General features: G+C 42.3%; 1 protein-coding gene across 1 annotated transcript in view; it reads left to right on the top strand.

Moving 5' to 3' along the window:
* The window catches only part of CWF19L2 (CWF19 like cell cycle control factor 2), a 197,014-nt gene extending 184,258 nt beyond the window's left edge, over nucleotides 1-12,756 (top strand). Inside the window, exon 19 of the mRNA XM_038371146.1 lies at nucleotides 11,989-12,756. The gene's annotated coding sequence lies outside the window, so the exon portion shown is untranslated. The remainder of the gene's footprint in view (nucleotides 1-11,988) is intronic.
* Nucleotides 12,757-12,999: the final 243 nt, after the last annotated feature.

The following is a 12,999-nucleotide window of genomic DNA, read 5'->3' as shown; positions in this document are numbered from 1 at the left end:
TCAAACTCACGATTTATATTGGTTACTGACCATCTCCAGAAAGGTCAGTAGCTCACAGTTCATGGAACACATTTTGATAAGAAATTTTTTCAGTCCAAAAATTTAGACCATTTCTAATCACTAAAGCACCATAAGCATTTATTAGGCCATACTGTCCTTTACATTAAGGCTCCTTTACACCACCTTGGAAATGTAAAAGGGCTTTAAAATTTTTACACCTGTTTTATACTTCTGGGGGAATTCACTAAGAACAATTGGAAGAATTCACTTAGCATTCAGGCTGCTACATTCTGCTCTGCCTGAGGGGATGGAGCCCATCTCACACCTATGTCCTCAAACACCCCAAAGCACTGCCCCTCCATGCCAAACATGTTGCAATAGTGAGAAAGAGGGACAAAGTGTCTTTCTCTCTCACATGCATGACTGCCCAGCCACCCACTCTGGCAGCGATTTATGTCTATACGAGCTTCTCTGGTCACCCAAACCAATCTGCCTGCCCTTCTGGGAAGGGGAGCATGACCGCTCTTGTGTGTTCCCTTTACTTCCCTACCAGAAGTCATTTCTGCAGGGAAGCAAATCTATGGAGGCCATGAATTCTGCACACACACACAGTGATGCAGAATTCCCCTAGGAATACCTTATGTCCTGACCAGTAGTGGTAGCTCAAGCCTGGTCTATGGTGGGATTTTAGCCACTAGGGTAGCTACGCTGTAGCACAAAATCAAGTTTAGCTGGTTATACTGATACAGCATGTCTACATTGGGATGAAATCCTGTCCCTGTCGAAGTCAATAGGAGTTTTACCATTGACTTCAATAGGGCCAGGATTTCAACCTACATTGGTGTTAAAACTTCAGTGCAGACACAGTCTCTCTCTCTGTGTATAATAGCTTATTCTATAGAGCTGGCAGGAGGATGGCAATTTTAGGGCTTTCAGAAATTGTTTTTGTTCTGTACCAGAATGAAAACTTTTTGATGTTTTCACAAAATGGAATTGTGTCAAGATGGCTGTTTTCATATAGAAGTCCTGAGCTTTTCAATTCAGACTCTGTCTGTGTCTAGTCAGGAATGACCAGACAGCCCTGAACCTTAAAACTGATAAAAATTTCATTGAAACTGATGCAGCTCTGTAAAATATTACTGCTCCGATGAAACAGATTTTTGACAAACGTTCAACCAGCTCTGTTTGTTTATATACCTTTATTGCTTTGTTTATACTGTACCTTGTAGTGGTGGAGAGGTTTGTGTGTGTGAATGACCCCGAGAGCGATGCTGCTTGGAGTCATGTACTCCCTTAGGGTCACCCAGGGCAGAACGGTCAAGGGCGAGGTTCCAGACAAAGTGTGATCCAAGAAGTCCCTAACAGCAGAGCAGATGGAGCATAACTGCACAATGGAGGTGAAACTGGGTTGTGTAATGTTACAACAGCTGTGAAGATGGATGAAGGCTGCTGCAGATAGAGGATCTCTAATCATCATGGTGTCCATACCATTGGTTTCAAATCCTCTGTCTGTCAAGGATAGTGTGGTGACTGTTGTGCACCAGACTCCCCACCTTAAAAGAAGTCCCAAACAGGCAACTTCCAGTTTTTGGGAAAATAACATTTGCACAAGTCAAAAGTCCGGTGGCAATCGGTGAGTGACGACAGGAACAGGACAGTGAAATCTGGAAGTTCCTAGTCACAGACTGACACACAGGCAGTGGGTGTATGATAGTCATCTTGTTCGAGGATTTTCTCGGCAGCTGCACTCACGACTGAGAAGTCCTTTTGAGGATCCACTCTGCTCACCCCACATGGGGAGGGGGTTAGAAAAGGCACCCTAAAAATAGTCTTGCCTATTTTTCCTGGCTGGATAGCTGCATCTAGCAGGATCACCACCTCAGCGATCGAAAATGTAAGAAACTTTTCAACTTTGGAACTTGGAATGTACGTACTCTGATGGACAACTCCAAACAGTGACTGACCAGAGCAACGTAGAGCCATCATTGCTCGTGAATTGAGTCGGTTCAACATCGATATTGCTGCTTTGTCCAAAACTAGAAGAGCTGATGATGGACAGGTGAGGGAGGAGAAAGGAGGATACATGTACTTTTGGAAGGGAAAATCTATAGATGAACCCAGATTGCATGGAGTGGGCTTTGCTATAAAGAACAAACTCGTAAGGTGCCTCTCTGAGGTGCCAGTTGGCATCAATGAGTGGTTTATGACACTCCAATTGAGGCTCACCAAAAAACAGGCAACTATTGTGAGCACCTTTGCACCAACACCTGGATGCCGATGAGAATGTAAAGAAAGATTTTTATTCTCAATTGGAAATCATTTTATCGGAGATCCCTTCTGGGGGATTTCAATGCACGTGTTGGACGAGACTCAGACCTGTGGAAAGGAACAATCGTGAAAGAAGGAGTTGGCAAAAGCAATTCAAATGGAGTTCTGCTCCTGACCAAGTATGCTGAATATGAACTTACTATTACAAACACTTTTTTCCGACAAAAGGAAAAGTTCAAAATATCTTGGAGACACTCACAGTCAAGGCACTGGCATCTCCTCGACTACGTCATAGTAACATGGGTGGACAACGGAAGCGTTATAAGGACTTGCTGAAGGAAAACCTAAAAAAGTGTAATATTGACATTGACACTTGGGAGACACTTGCCCAGGATCGCTTAAAATGTAGTGAAGTCCTACACGATGGTCCCCTGCATTTTGAACTTGCTCGCCGACAAGCCGAAGAGGACAAGAGGCACAGGAGGAAGGAAAGACTGGCTTCCAGTCATGGTCAACAGCCTCCTGCTGAGCCTGAAAACATCTGCCCTCATCGTAATAGAACTTGTGGTTCAAGGATTGGCCTTATTAGCCCCCTGAGAACCCATAACTCCAATGGAAGATGATCATACTTAGTAATGAGTGATTGCCCATCATCATCACTCAGTGTGATGTACCAGTATTCAGCAGGTGTAGATTTATACAAAGAGAGTGGGGAAGGATAGTGTTGTGGCTAGGATGGAATCAGTTGTCTGGGTTCCATTCCTAGCTCGTCTCAGACTTCCTGTGTGGCCTTTAAAAGGTCATTTAGCTTCTCATTCCCATCTGTAGAGCTGTGATGTTACATCTTTCCTACCTTGCAGGGACATTGGGAGGCTTGATGAATTTGAAACAGGTGGTGCTATAAAAAAACAAAGTAATAGTTGTATTTACCAGAGGTGGAGTACTATATGCAACTTAATCTGTTCATTCCTGAGTACTACAGTAAATTGTAATACACAATTTGTCCAAAACAGACCCAGGATTTTCAAGCCCTCTAAACATTTTAATAAGTATTTTCCTGGGATAGATTGAATCTGGGAGTAAGTATTACTCAACTTTTTCAAATAGCCTTTATTTTCTCTAAATTTCTCAAGAGGTTCTATGTATCTGCTCTCCAATTTTCTCTGATCTCTAGCCTTTCCTTTTAATGTTTTTTCTCAAGGGAGCCATATTTTGCTTAGCACCAGAACAGAAATAGATTGTGGGGCAGTGACCCTACACCTGTATGAATAACCCGTCTCCTTACACAGCTGTCTGCTGAATTATGTGAAAAAGAAAATTTCTCTTTCCCATTAAAAGTTAGATGTTAAAAATAACTCTTGAAAATATTTTGTTTTAATTAAAAAAAAAGAAAAGCACCCTTGGGAATCTTAATCCTGGGCAGTTTCATCTTCAAAGCACTTGACAAACATTCAAGGCCTGTACCTAAGGGATTCTGAGCACCCACAGACTTCACTAAAGTTGCAGTCCCCCGTCCCATAGCCAGGTCTGAATCTGGTCTTATACCATCTTGCTACTGTGTGTATTTCTCCTGTCCCTACCACAGCCCTTGGAGTTCAGGATCATCCGTAAAGTTTGGAGAACCTACTTCAGGTCTTGATTATGCATTCCTGGTGCACCCCCAAAAATCCCATTGAAATCCATTTCATTTGATACTGTGTCTCCTGGAGATGCTCTTTGCGTGTTGCAAACACATGCTTTTAAACGCTTCATGGGTACATAATTTTGGTTTTATTCTATACTTTTGCCAGAACATTTCAAATCAGGGCTAGGTGGGACGTAGGCCATGCATGCTGCGTAAATGGCTGTCTGTAATAATTGCATTGTCTTCCTAGCCAAAGGAAAGGAAAAACAAATCCAGCCTTACAATTAAATTGAACATTTGCCTTTTCCTTAGTGCATTTTCATACAAGTTGAGCAAAGCAGCAGAGCAGGTGAGCCCCTTGATATCAGTCTGGCATATTAAATACAAACCACTAATGGTGTTCCATGAAAACATAAAGCAAGTAGGTTCTGTGTGTCCCCACATCCAGTAATGCAAGTGCTAGGAAAATGGGGCTTTAAACTAGCATCAGATTAACCATATTACTGAAGGTTAACCCAGTATATACAGGACCTACATGCACAGACATCACTGACCCATGTTTCTCAGTTTTCAGACACCAGCTTTGCATGTTTCAGGGTAGCAGCCGTGTTAGTCTGTATCCGCAAAAAAAACAGGAGTACTTGTGGCACCTTAGAGATTAACAAATTTGTTAGAGCATAAAATGAAGTGAGCTGTAGCTCACGAAAGCTTATGCTCTAATAAATTTGTTAGTCTCTAAGGTGCCACAAGTACTCCTGTTCTTTTAGCTTTGCATGTGACAGCCCTTGTTGAGTTTTTTGGTGGCAGTTGCATGTAGTTTGCATTTGTGAAATACACCAGATTGAAACATCTGAAGGCTGCCAGAACAGGTACATTATGAGCGGTACAGGTACATTCCCCCACATACTGTCAAGCAATGTCTTAGCCTTGTGATGGTGTGACCATCTCTGCAGGATGGAGCACTCTGGATTAGAGGCAGGTGAATAACTGAGGTTTCAGTCTGGTGGCAGTTCTGAGGGGGAAAATTGCTTTGAGTTGAACTGAACCTGCAAATTGTTGGAATTTTTGGTGAATTGAAAAAGTCTATTTTAGGCTGGTTCCAGAGCAGAGACTTGAACCAGTGTGTCCCAGATCTCAGCTGAGTGTCCTAACCACTGGGCTAAAGGTGGCAGTAGCAGCACTGCCATCTTCTCCTCTGGCTGTTTTATGAATGGCCAAAATTATTTGTGTCAAATTCACAAATAGCTTCAGGTTAAATAAACTATTCATCCAAAACATATCACCCAGCTCTACTGTGTCCCATTCAATCCTTGTGTCACGGATCCGGTCGGGTTCTGCCTGCTGGCAGCACACTAGATTTCTGTCAGGAGACCCTGATGTTGGTCCCATAGGTGTGTCAGGGTCCAGAGTCTGAAAAGAATTCAGGCACTGTGTCCCTGTCTTTGCATCCATAGGTACACGCTCGAGGTGCAGAGCCTCTGTCTACCTCCTCATCCTGCAAGCTGCGATCATGCAGACCCCTGACCACCCCCAGGACCAGAGCTGATCCCTCAGGCTCCCTCATAGTTTGCCCCTCTCCCAGAATCCCACCAAATCTGTGACCCCCTCTGATTTACCTTTTCAAGGAGCCATGTGATAGGTGTAGCATATATTGCACAGATACTTTGTATAGAGGTCTAATACATTATTGCTCTTTACTTAATCGCATGAGAAATGCACAGATCCATACATGCCTCGGTTTCCTCGCCTCTCCAGGTCATTCTTTGGGATGAAGTAACAGTCCTTCGCAGAGTCCTTCTGCTCCAAGGCATGGTTTGTGTTCTGAAACATGAAGCCTTCTAGCCCTCGTCAGCTTGCTTCATCTGACCTCGCCCAATTTGACCTTTTTTTTTCCTTCTGCCCAAACTTCTTCTGTGTCTTGTCTCTTCTTGTGTCATGCTTCCCTGGCAGTTCTGAGAGTCTGATTATGTATCCCCCTACCAACTCCTTGGCTTTTTAGTTCCATGTTTGATAACTTCCCATTCTCCAGTTTCCAGTCCCCTATGGACAAGAAAGAGACATTTGTTTTCTCTGAACAGGAGCCACCTTTTGTTCCAAGCTGTTTCCATTTTAATAGGTGGTCATTGATTTCTAACAACTTACCATTGTCCCTGATCTGGCAGAAATGTGGCACAACCCTGCAGCTCATGATGGCTACCCATCCTGAGAGGCATGCATAATACAGCAATTTGCATAGTAACAACCGCATAATAATTTTTCCATGCAACCAGCGTTCATAAATCGTACAATCAGATTTCCCATTTTGTCACACCTTGACGCCTCTGCCTGCCGTGGGATCAGTTGTGGTATGGATCCCTGACCATTAGGATGTGCACCAAGAACTGCATGTCATTGCACATTGATGTCTGAACAGCCAGCAGATGGTAATGATATTTGATCTCCAAATCTCTGAGCTAGATTTAAGGTGATGACCAACAGATAAGTCTCTTTGTTCTGTAGCTAATCTTTTGAGCCATCCATTTTCCCCAGCTCACGTACTTCTTACTGAAAGGTGGTAAATGAAATGCAAGATGTATCATCTTGTAAATACCAGGCTATATTATCCTCAGAACTGGTAGCACAACCTAGAATTAAGATTGCTGGACACTTCCATTGTCAGACCCTATTATCAGTTACTTGCAACTTTGCAAAATTTTAATATTTTGGGCTGGGCTTTGTTGCTGTTATGGCGGAATGAGCCTTGGTTAGCAAAAGGGGGCACCTGCCTTCTGCTGATTGACTTATACTAGGGCAGAGAAATGTGGCTGCTGAGCTGTCCTGTAAAGAAGCATCAAGGACACCCCTTGTCTTTTAACTTTTTTTATTTTTTGAGCAAAGGGTTTGATGCAGAGCAGAAGAAATATTGGAAAAGATAGAGACGAATGGATTACGCCAAATGTACACTAGATCTGTTTAATACAGGCAAGGAATAGCAATGCCATTAGACTCCATTACACCTGTTTTAGCCAAACGAATTCACTTTTGTTTCTATTTCATATAGGACGAAGAGTCTAGTGCAGGGTCTCAGTCTAGCAGTTCATGGTCTCAGGTCCTGCTGTAACACAAATAATAAATAATGGTCTCTTCTGTATCCCTGTGCCATTAAAATACATTCCTCTGGACTTTGCTAGAACTAGATCTTTGTATATAGCGTAGAAGAAGCTCTATTCCCAAGACTTCCACTTTTCCTCATTTCTAAATTGGTGGGAGTTGTATTTAGGGTAGGCATGTAGCATTCTGACTAATGCTGTGAATATTGTGTAATTTATTTTAAACTTCTTGGAAATTCATAATCTCATCTCTCTCTCTCATCTCTCTGAAGAGGCCACGTATGATTTAGATACTAGTTTCTTCCTAAGTTGAAAAACTCTCTCTTGAGTGTGAAGAACATGGGAAATCTCTATTTTTTTTTAATGAATATTATAGGGACCTAGGTTTAATATGATCACCATCGTGCCATCTGCAACATGAGTTCAAACAGTTAATTCAGGGTATGTCTACACTGGAGCAACTGTGGACATACCTGAGCTAGATCAAGAGCTCCAGTAACAATAACAGGTTTCAGAGTAGCAGCCGTGTTAGTCTGTATTTGCAAAAAGAAAGAGTACTTGTGGCACCTTAGAGATGCTCAGATAAATTTGTTAGTCTCTAAGGTGCCACAAGTACTCCTTTTCTAGTAACAATAACAGTGAAGCTGTGGTGCATGGACTAACCGCTTAAGTATATTCCCAGAGTCCTGGGTGGGTGGGGCTGATGTGTGTCCACCAGTGCTGATTGGTCTCTGTTGCTATTGTTACCAAAGCTAGCTTCTGTCTAGCTAAATTGAAGAGAGTTCAGGTATGTCTACATGTGCTGCAATCACGCCTCCTGACTGGAGTGCAGACATACCCTTAGTCTGGGATGGTTTCATACATCTTCAGGAAGGCAGACAATGGCACTGGATAACTCAAATCCCCAATATTAACAAATAACACAGGTGTTAACTCCTTCAAAAGTTTATTCTCACCACACTAAGATCAACAGGCTGGTAAGCCCAAGGTGGGGAGGGGAGTTGTGCACAATGTGGAAAATTGTGGGAAATATAAAACAAAGCATCTGAAAGGGTATAAAAATCTGAGCCCTGAATCTGAGAGGGAGAGAGGAAGCAGGGACTGCTGGGAAGCAGTGTCCCTCTACTCCCAGATGTTTGGATATCGGGTAAATTAGACAGCTTTTAGGTAAGATAATATGTATATAGGCTTTGTTATTGGAACGTTTTCCCTCACTGTTTTTGTTTCTGTGGATAAATAAATACTACTTTGCTTTGTAATGGCTGTCCTGTGTCGCTGTATTTTCATACTGATCTCGGGTCCCTGAAGGGATGAGTCTGACGGGTGCCAGACCCAACTGGGCTGCTAAGGTTGGTAAACAGGGGTGCTGTATTCTCATGACCCAGTCTAAACGTGGGGTAAATAGCAGGATCCCACCCTTACAGAAGTGCGGGTGTTTGACCTGTCACTTGAAAGGTGAACCACAAAGAAACTGAGTGAGGGGTCAAAGGTACAGCTTACCTTGGAACTGTGACAGAGGGTTATTAACACTTCTTTATCCCTCACACTCACCAACATTAGGACTTTTATAGAGAAAAACTAATTGTGAATGTCTGTCCATTACTTATTTTTTTTGCAATTGTGGCATAGTAAAGACTATTTAAGGGTCTATATTTATATGGTATGTACAGTTCAATACTGATCTTTGGGAAAAAAAAAATCAATAGTGCTATGCCCCATTTCTCTACAAATTTAGTGGAGTCCTGTAATTTGAAATCAGTTCCTTCACTAGTTAAGAGTTACCCAAGTTCTGTATTGAAGGAGGCTATTCCAATAGGAACAATTTTCTTTTCGGTGTAATTAACAATAATAAAGCAGCTTTAAACAGTTTGGTAATGACAGTCTAATGATTCTGAACAAACAAGTTAATAAAAATGACTTTAAATTTCTTAATTGTTCGTATAGTCTGATTATTACAAAGTTCTGTATAATTACGGAATTCTACAGGACTGCTAGAGCAATATTTAATGGTTCACATCTGAAGTTGTGTGGCTCATTTTGCACATGACGTTGCATACGTGTGACACGGCACAATAAAATAATGCAAGATTTTATTTTCTTGGATTCATTTATAAATATTAAAATTTCTGCCCAATCTTCTTCACACAATTCCTGCCTAGTGGCTTTTTGACCTTTATGGAATGTTTCTAGTTTCATTTTCACTGAGGTTTTGTTCTCCCCAGAATATATGTGTTGCCCACATTAAGCTGTTCAGTTTACCCTTATGGTCCTTTACCAGAGGTGCATTTCTATTCATTCTATCTATCTTAAGGCTTTATATTACTAACCATCATCATAGCATCTCTCATATTGATTAGACTGGCATAATGAGGTCCCTAGTGGGCTTTATGGAGATTCTTCTCCCTTTCCTGGTTGTAAAAGTGTCAGCTGGGGTACGTTTTGTTTCTTTGGTGCTGTGTGTGTCTGTGCACGCATGCTTTTTGGGGGAGGGGAGAGTTGTTAATGTCATTCTGGTTCTCACAGAAAAGCTGTAGCATAGAGGGTCTTGCAGAGCTATCTAAATGTGGTCACACGTGGATCAGTCTAATTCCCTTGGGAAGTTTGTTCCACAGCTGGATCCTCTTATTAATGGTATTTATTTATGAAACTTTAGTTTGGTGCTACAGCAGCTAATTATTCTCTGGCACGGAACCCTCATTTGTTTCACAACAGACAGCAGGGCCTTTTATATCCACAGGTCTGACAACCTTGTGCTAATTCCTCTATTTCAATTTAGTCATTACCAGCAAGGCTTTAAAAAAAAATAAAAAATAAAAATACAGACCCCAACTGCATCTTCAAGTGCAGTCACATAACAGGCCAATTACTTAGCTTGTTGAGTCACTCCATCATTTGGACAACATGCCTGTGCAGAAAATTTCTATTGCTATTTATTTCCTTGATTAAAGAAATTAATTAATTCAATGTTGTCTTTTATTTAGAGACTCTGGGCTCTAATTTTCCCATTGAGTCACTGGAGAATTATATGCACAATTCCCATTGACAGTCACTGCATTTTGAAGCTGGGATGGATCTCTTTCAGGGCCAAGACAGGGGGCTGTCCCAGGTGTAGCGCAACCGGCTCCCATGTTAGGGCTCAGAGATCTGAGCTCCTCTTGGTTTGGAACTGTGGTGTTTTTAACCCCATGTTGGGCGGAAATTCCTTATTTCTCTCAAGTGAACCCCCACTGGCCAATGCAACATGCGTGCTAGATCTGGAGAAAGGGTCACCATCTCATCCTTTGAAAGCTGGTGGGAAACCTGGGGAAGCCAAACCTACTTCAAAGAAAATAATAAAACTATCCAGCAACTGAATCATAGAAATTAGAGACAGGAAAGACCCTATTAGATCATTGCGTCCATCTCGGAGTCTGTACATATTTAAATATTTAATTTGAACCTTCTAGTACTCTCTCAATTATGGTAATTGTGTGTCTGCAGCTCTTAGTGAACACAGTGGGAGCTCTTTGAAAAGAAAAGTAAATATTCACAGGCTGTCGGCATCTTTTATATGCTTTTCTTATTAGTTTTAACATGAGAAAATGTGGTCAGTGTTGGTATTTTGTCTCCTTTCCTCAGCACAATGAAAACACACTTTAGTTCTATTATTATTTGTTTATTAATTTATTATTTGCACTATTATATAGTTCTATACTAATCCATTCAGATGGAGCATATCTGAGAGATCAAAAACATCAAATCATTTGAATTCAAGTCGAATAAAGAGATCCATCTTCTGACTAAAAAGGTCGCCTTCTCTGAAATGGTCACCCAGTGCTCTCTGAGGTGATATGGTCATTTGCTCCAAATGCCTACAAATGTTTCTGCAAGAATCATCTTTGACTTGAATCCAATGCAAGCAAGATGGAAATAAAACCATCTTTGGAAGACCTAAAATGTGGTGGTTGGATGGCATCAACAGACACCTGTCCTTCACAGGCATCCTACTTCGTAACACGCCTAGTTTCAGTTCAGGACAAAACATCATAGTGTTTGGTGGCTGCCAGACAACATGAAATTAACTAAATTATAGTAGCAAGATCAGGGCCCCATTGTGCCAGGGATTGGACATTCACTTAGAAAGAGAGAGTCCTTGCTCCAAAGATCTAATTGGATCCAACCAAGTGTGGAGGGAAAGTACCGTTACCTCCTTTTTTTCAGATCTGGGACTGAAGCACAGAAAAATGAAGTGACTTGCCCAAGGTCAGACAGGATGTTTATAGCAGAGCTGACCTTAGATCTCCCAGCCCCATGTCTTAACTTCAAGACTAAGCTTCTCTTAAGTCAGTCCTTAAGCACATGCTTAAGTCCTTTGATGAGCCAGGGCCTAAATGAAATCTGAAAATACACATTTTCTCTATTGTCCTTGGCTAAAGGTTTCCATCACTGCTCCTGCTGTGCAGCATGTGTGGTGTCCATTGGATGTCTGGTGACAGTTCTGTGGTACTGTCTATGGTGTGGTCTATGCTAGAGAAATCACTGGTGTACCTGGGACTGCTCCACTCACAACAATGTGCAGAGTCCACACTGGCCAGCCTGTCTGGGTGCACAATAGCACTTGCTGCAAGAGGTTATAGGGCCTGTGGATTGTTGCTCCGATCCCACAGTTCCCAGCGTAGCCCTCTGGGGCAGATGCGTAATGTCTGTGGTACAGTGTGTACCTGTGCACTGTTGTAGTTTGCTCCAGTGAATGCTACAGAAGGTTTTGTCCTGTACAAGGATCCCCCCGTGTACCGGAACAGTGACAAGCTGTGCCCTGCAATGGCCTCCCTTTCATGTTGCAGATGCAATGGTAGAGAATAACCAGCTCCTGTTGCACTTGCTGCCTGTTTGTCTGGGCTTCCTAGCCTAGAGTTTACTATGACAAACATTGCGATCTGTTGGGGGATGGCATTGGAGTTTCTATTACTGGTCTTTGCATTATCATCATTTACTGCTTTTCCATATTAATGGTGCCTTTCTCCCTAGGATGCTGAGAGGGGAGTGGCCCAGGACTAGCTCCAGAGCAAAGAGGTCCTGACTGTCCCTGCTATCAGATCAGGATGGCTCCCACCCCCATCATCTCTCACCATGCAGTGGCCTGTGCTGGGCACATTGTCACATGAAGGAGTTTTTCGGCCCGCAGTAACGATGAAGTATCATCTCTATGGAACTTTGCCCCACAACTGATTTCTGCACTCTTTCAGAATGAATTACAATTCCTTAATATAACTGCTGATTTTTCAGGACCACTTTCTAGTCTCTGTGCAAAACTTGGGGGAACAGGCCTGGGTGTTGCAGTGCGGATTCTGCCTTCTCTATGATCCTTCCCCCAGTGTGCAGCACCTTGCACAACTGCAACTACCCCATGGATTCTATACTAGCAGAGCTGTAGTAGCTGCACTGCACCTCTCCTTTTGGTCAATGGATCTGCATAACTGGGGACCTGCTGGCCCTGCTCCAATCCCCCCAGGCTGCTGCTGAGAAGCACTGCAGAGTCTGAACAGCTGTAACAGAGAGAGGAATCTTGTCCAATATTTTAGCCTGTAAGTTTTCCACTCGCATGACCAAATATTGACAATAATTTGACATGCAAATTGGTTTAAGAATCTCCTTTCAATTGTTGAGACCAACTGAGTTCTAGTAGAGTTACTGGTAGAGAACTCTGGGGTTCCCAGCTGACTGTGGAAACGTGGTTCTACGGGCTCAACTGTCTGTGTGTACCACAAAAATGAAAATAAACCCACCCAGAATAAATTGGTATTTCCTGTGGTGTTTTTATGGGCATGTCAAACTGTTGCTATTTGCTGATTAGAATATTTCTTGTACAATATTGTGGGAATCAGGATTTTGATCACATGGCCATTAATGCCTCTGAGGTAATAAGAAAAGGTCTCTTCTCTTTAACCATCATTCAGAGGATAAAACAAAACAAACAAAAAGCATGAAAAAACTGGTTGACTGAACTACACACAACCCAGACATTGGCCTCACAAGCTC

This window comes from Dermochelys coriacea, chromosome 1 (assembly GCF_009764565.3).
Source record: "Dermochelys coriacea isolate rDerCor1 chromosome 1, rDerCor1.pri.v4, whole genome shotgun sequence".
Classification (NCBI taxonomy): Eukaryota; Metazoa; Chordata; order Testudines; family Dermochelyidae; genus Dermochelys; species Dermochelys coriacea.
The sequence above is the reverse complement of the archived record's forward strand: the minus strand, read 5'-3'. Positions and strand labels throughout refer to the sequence as shown.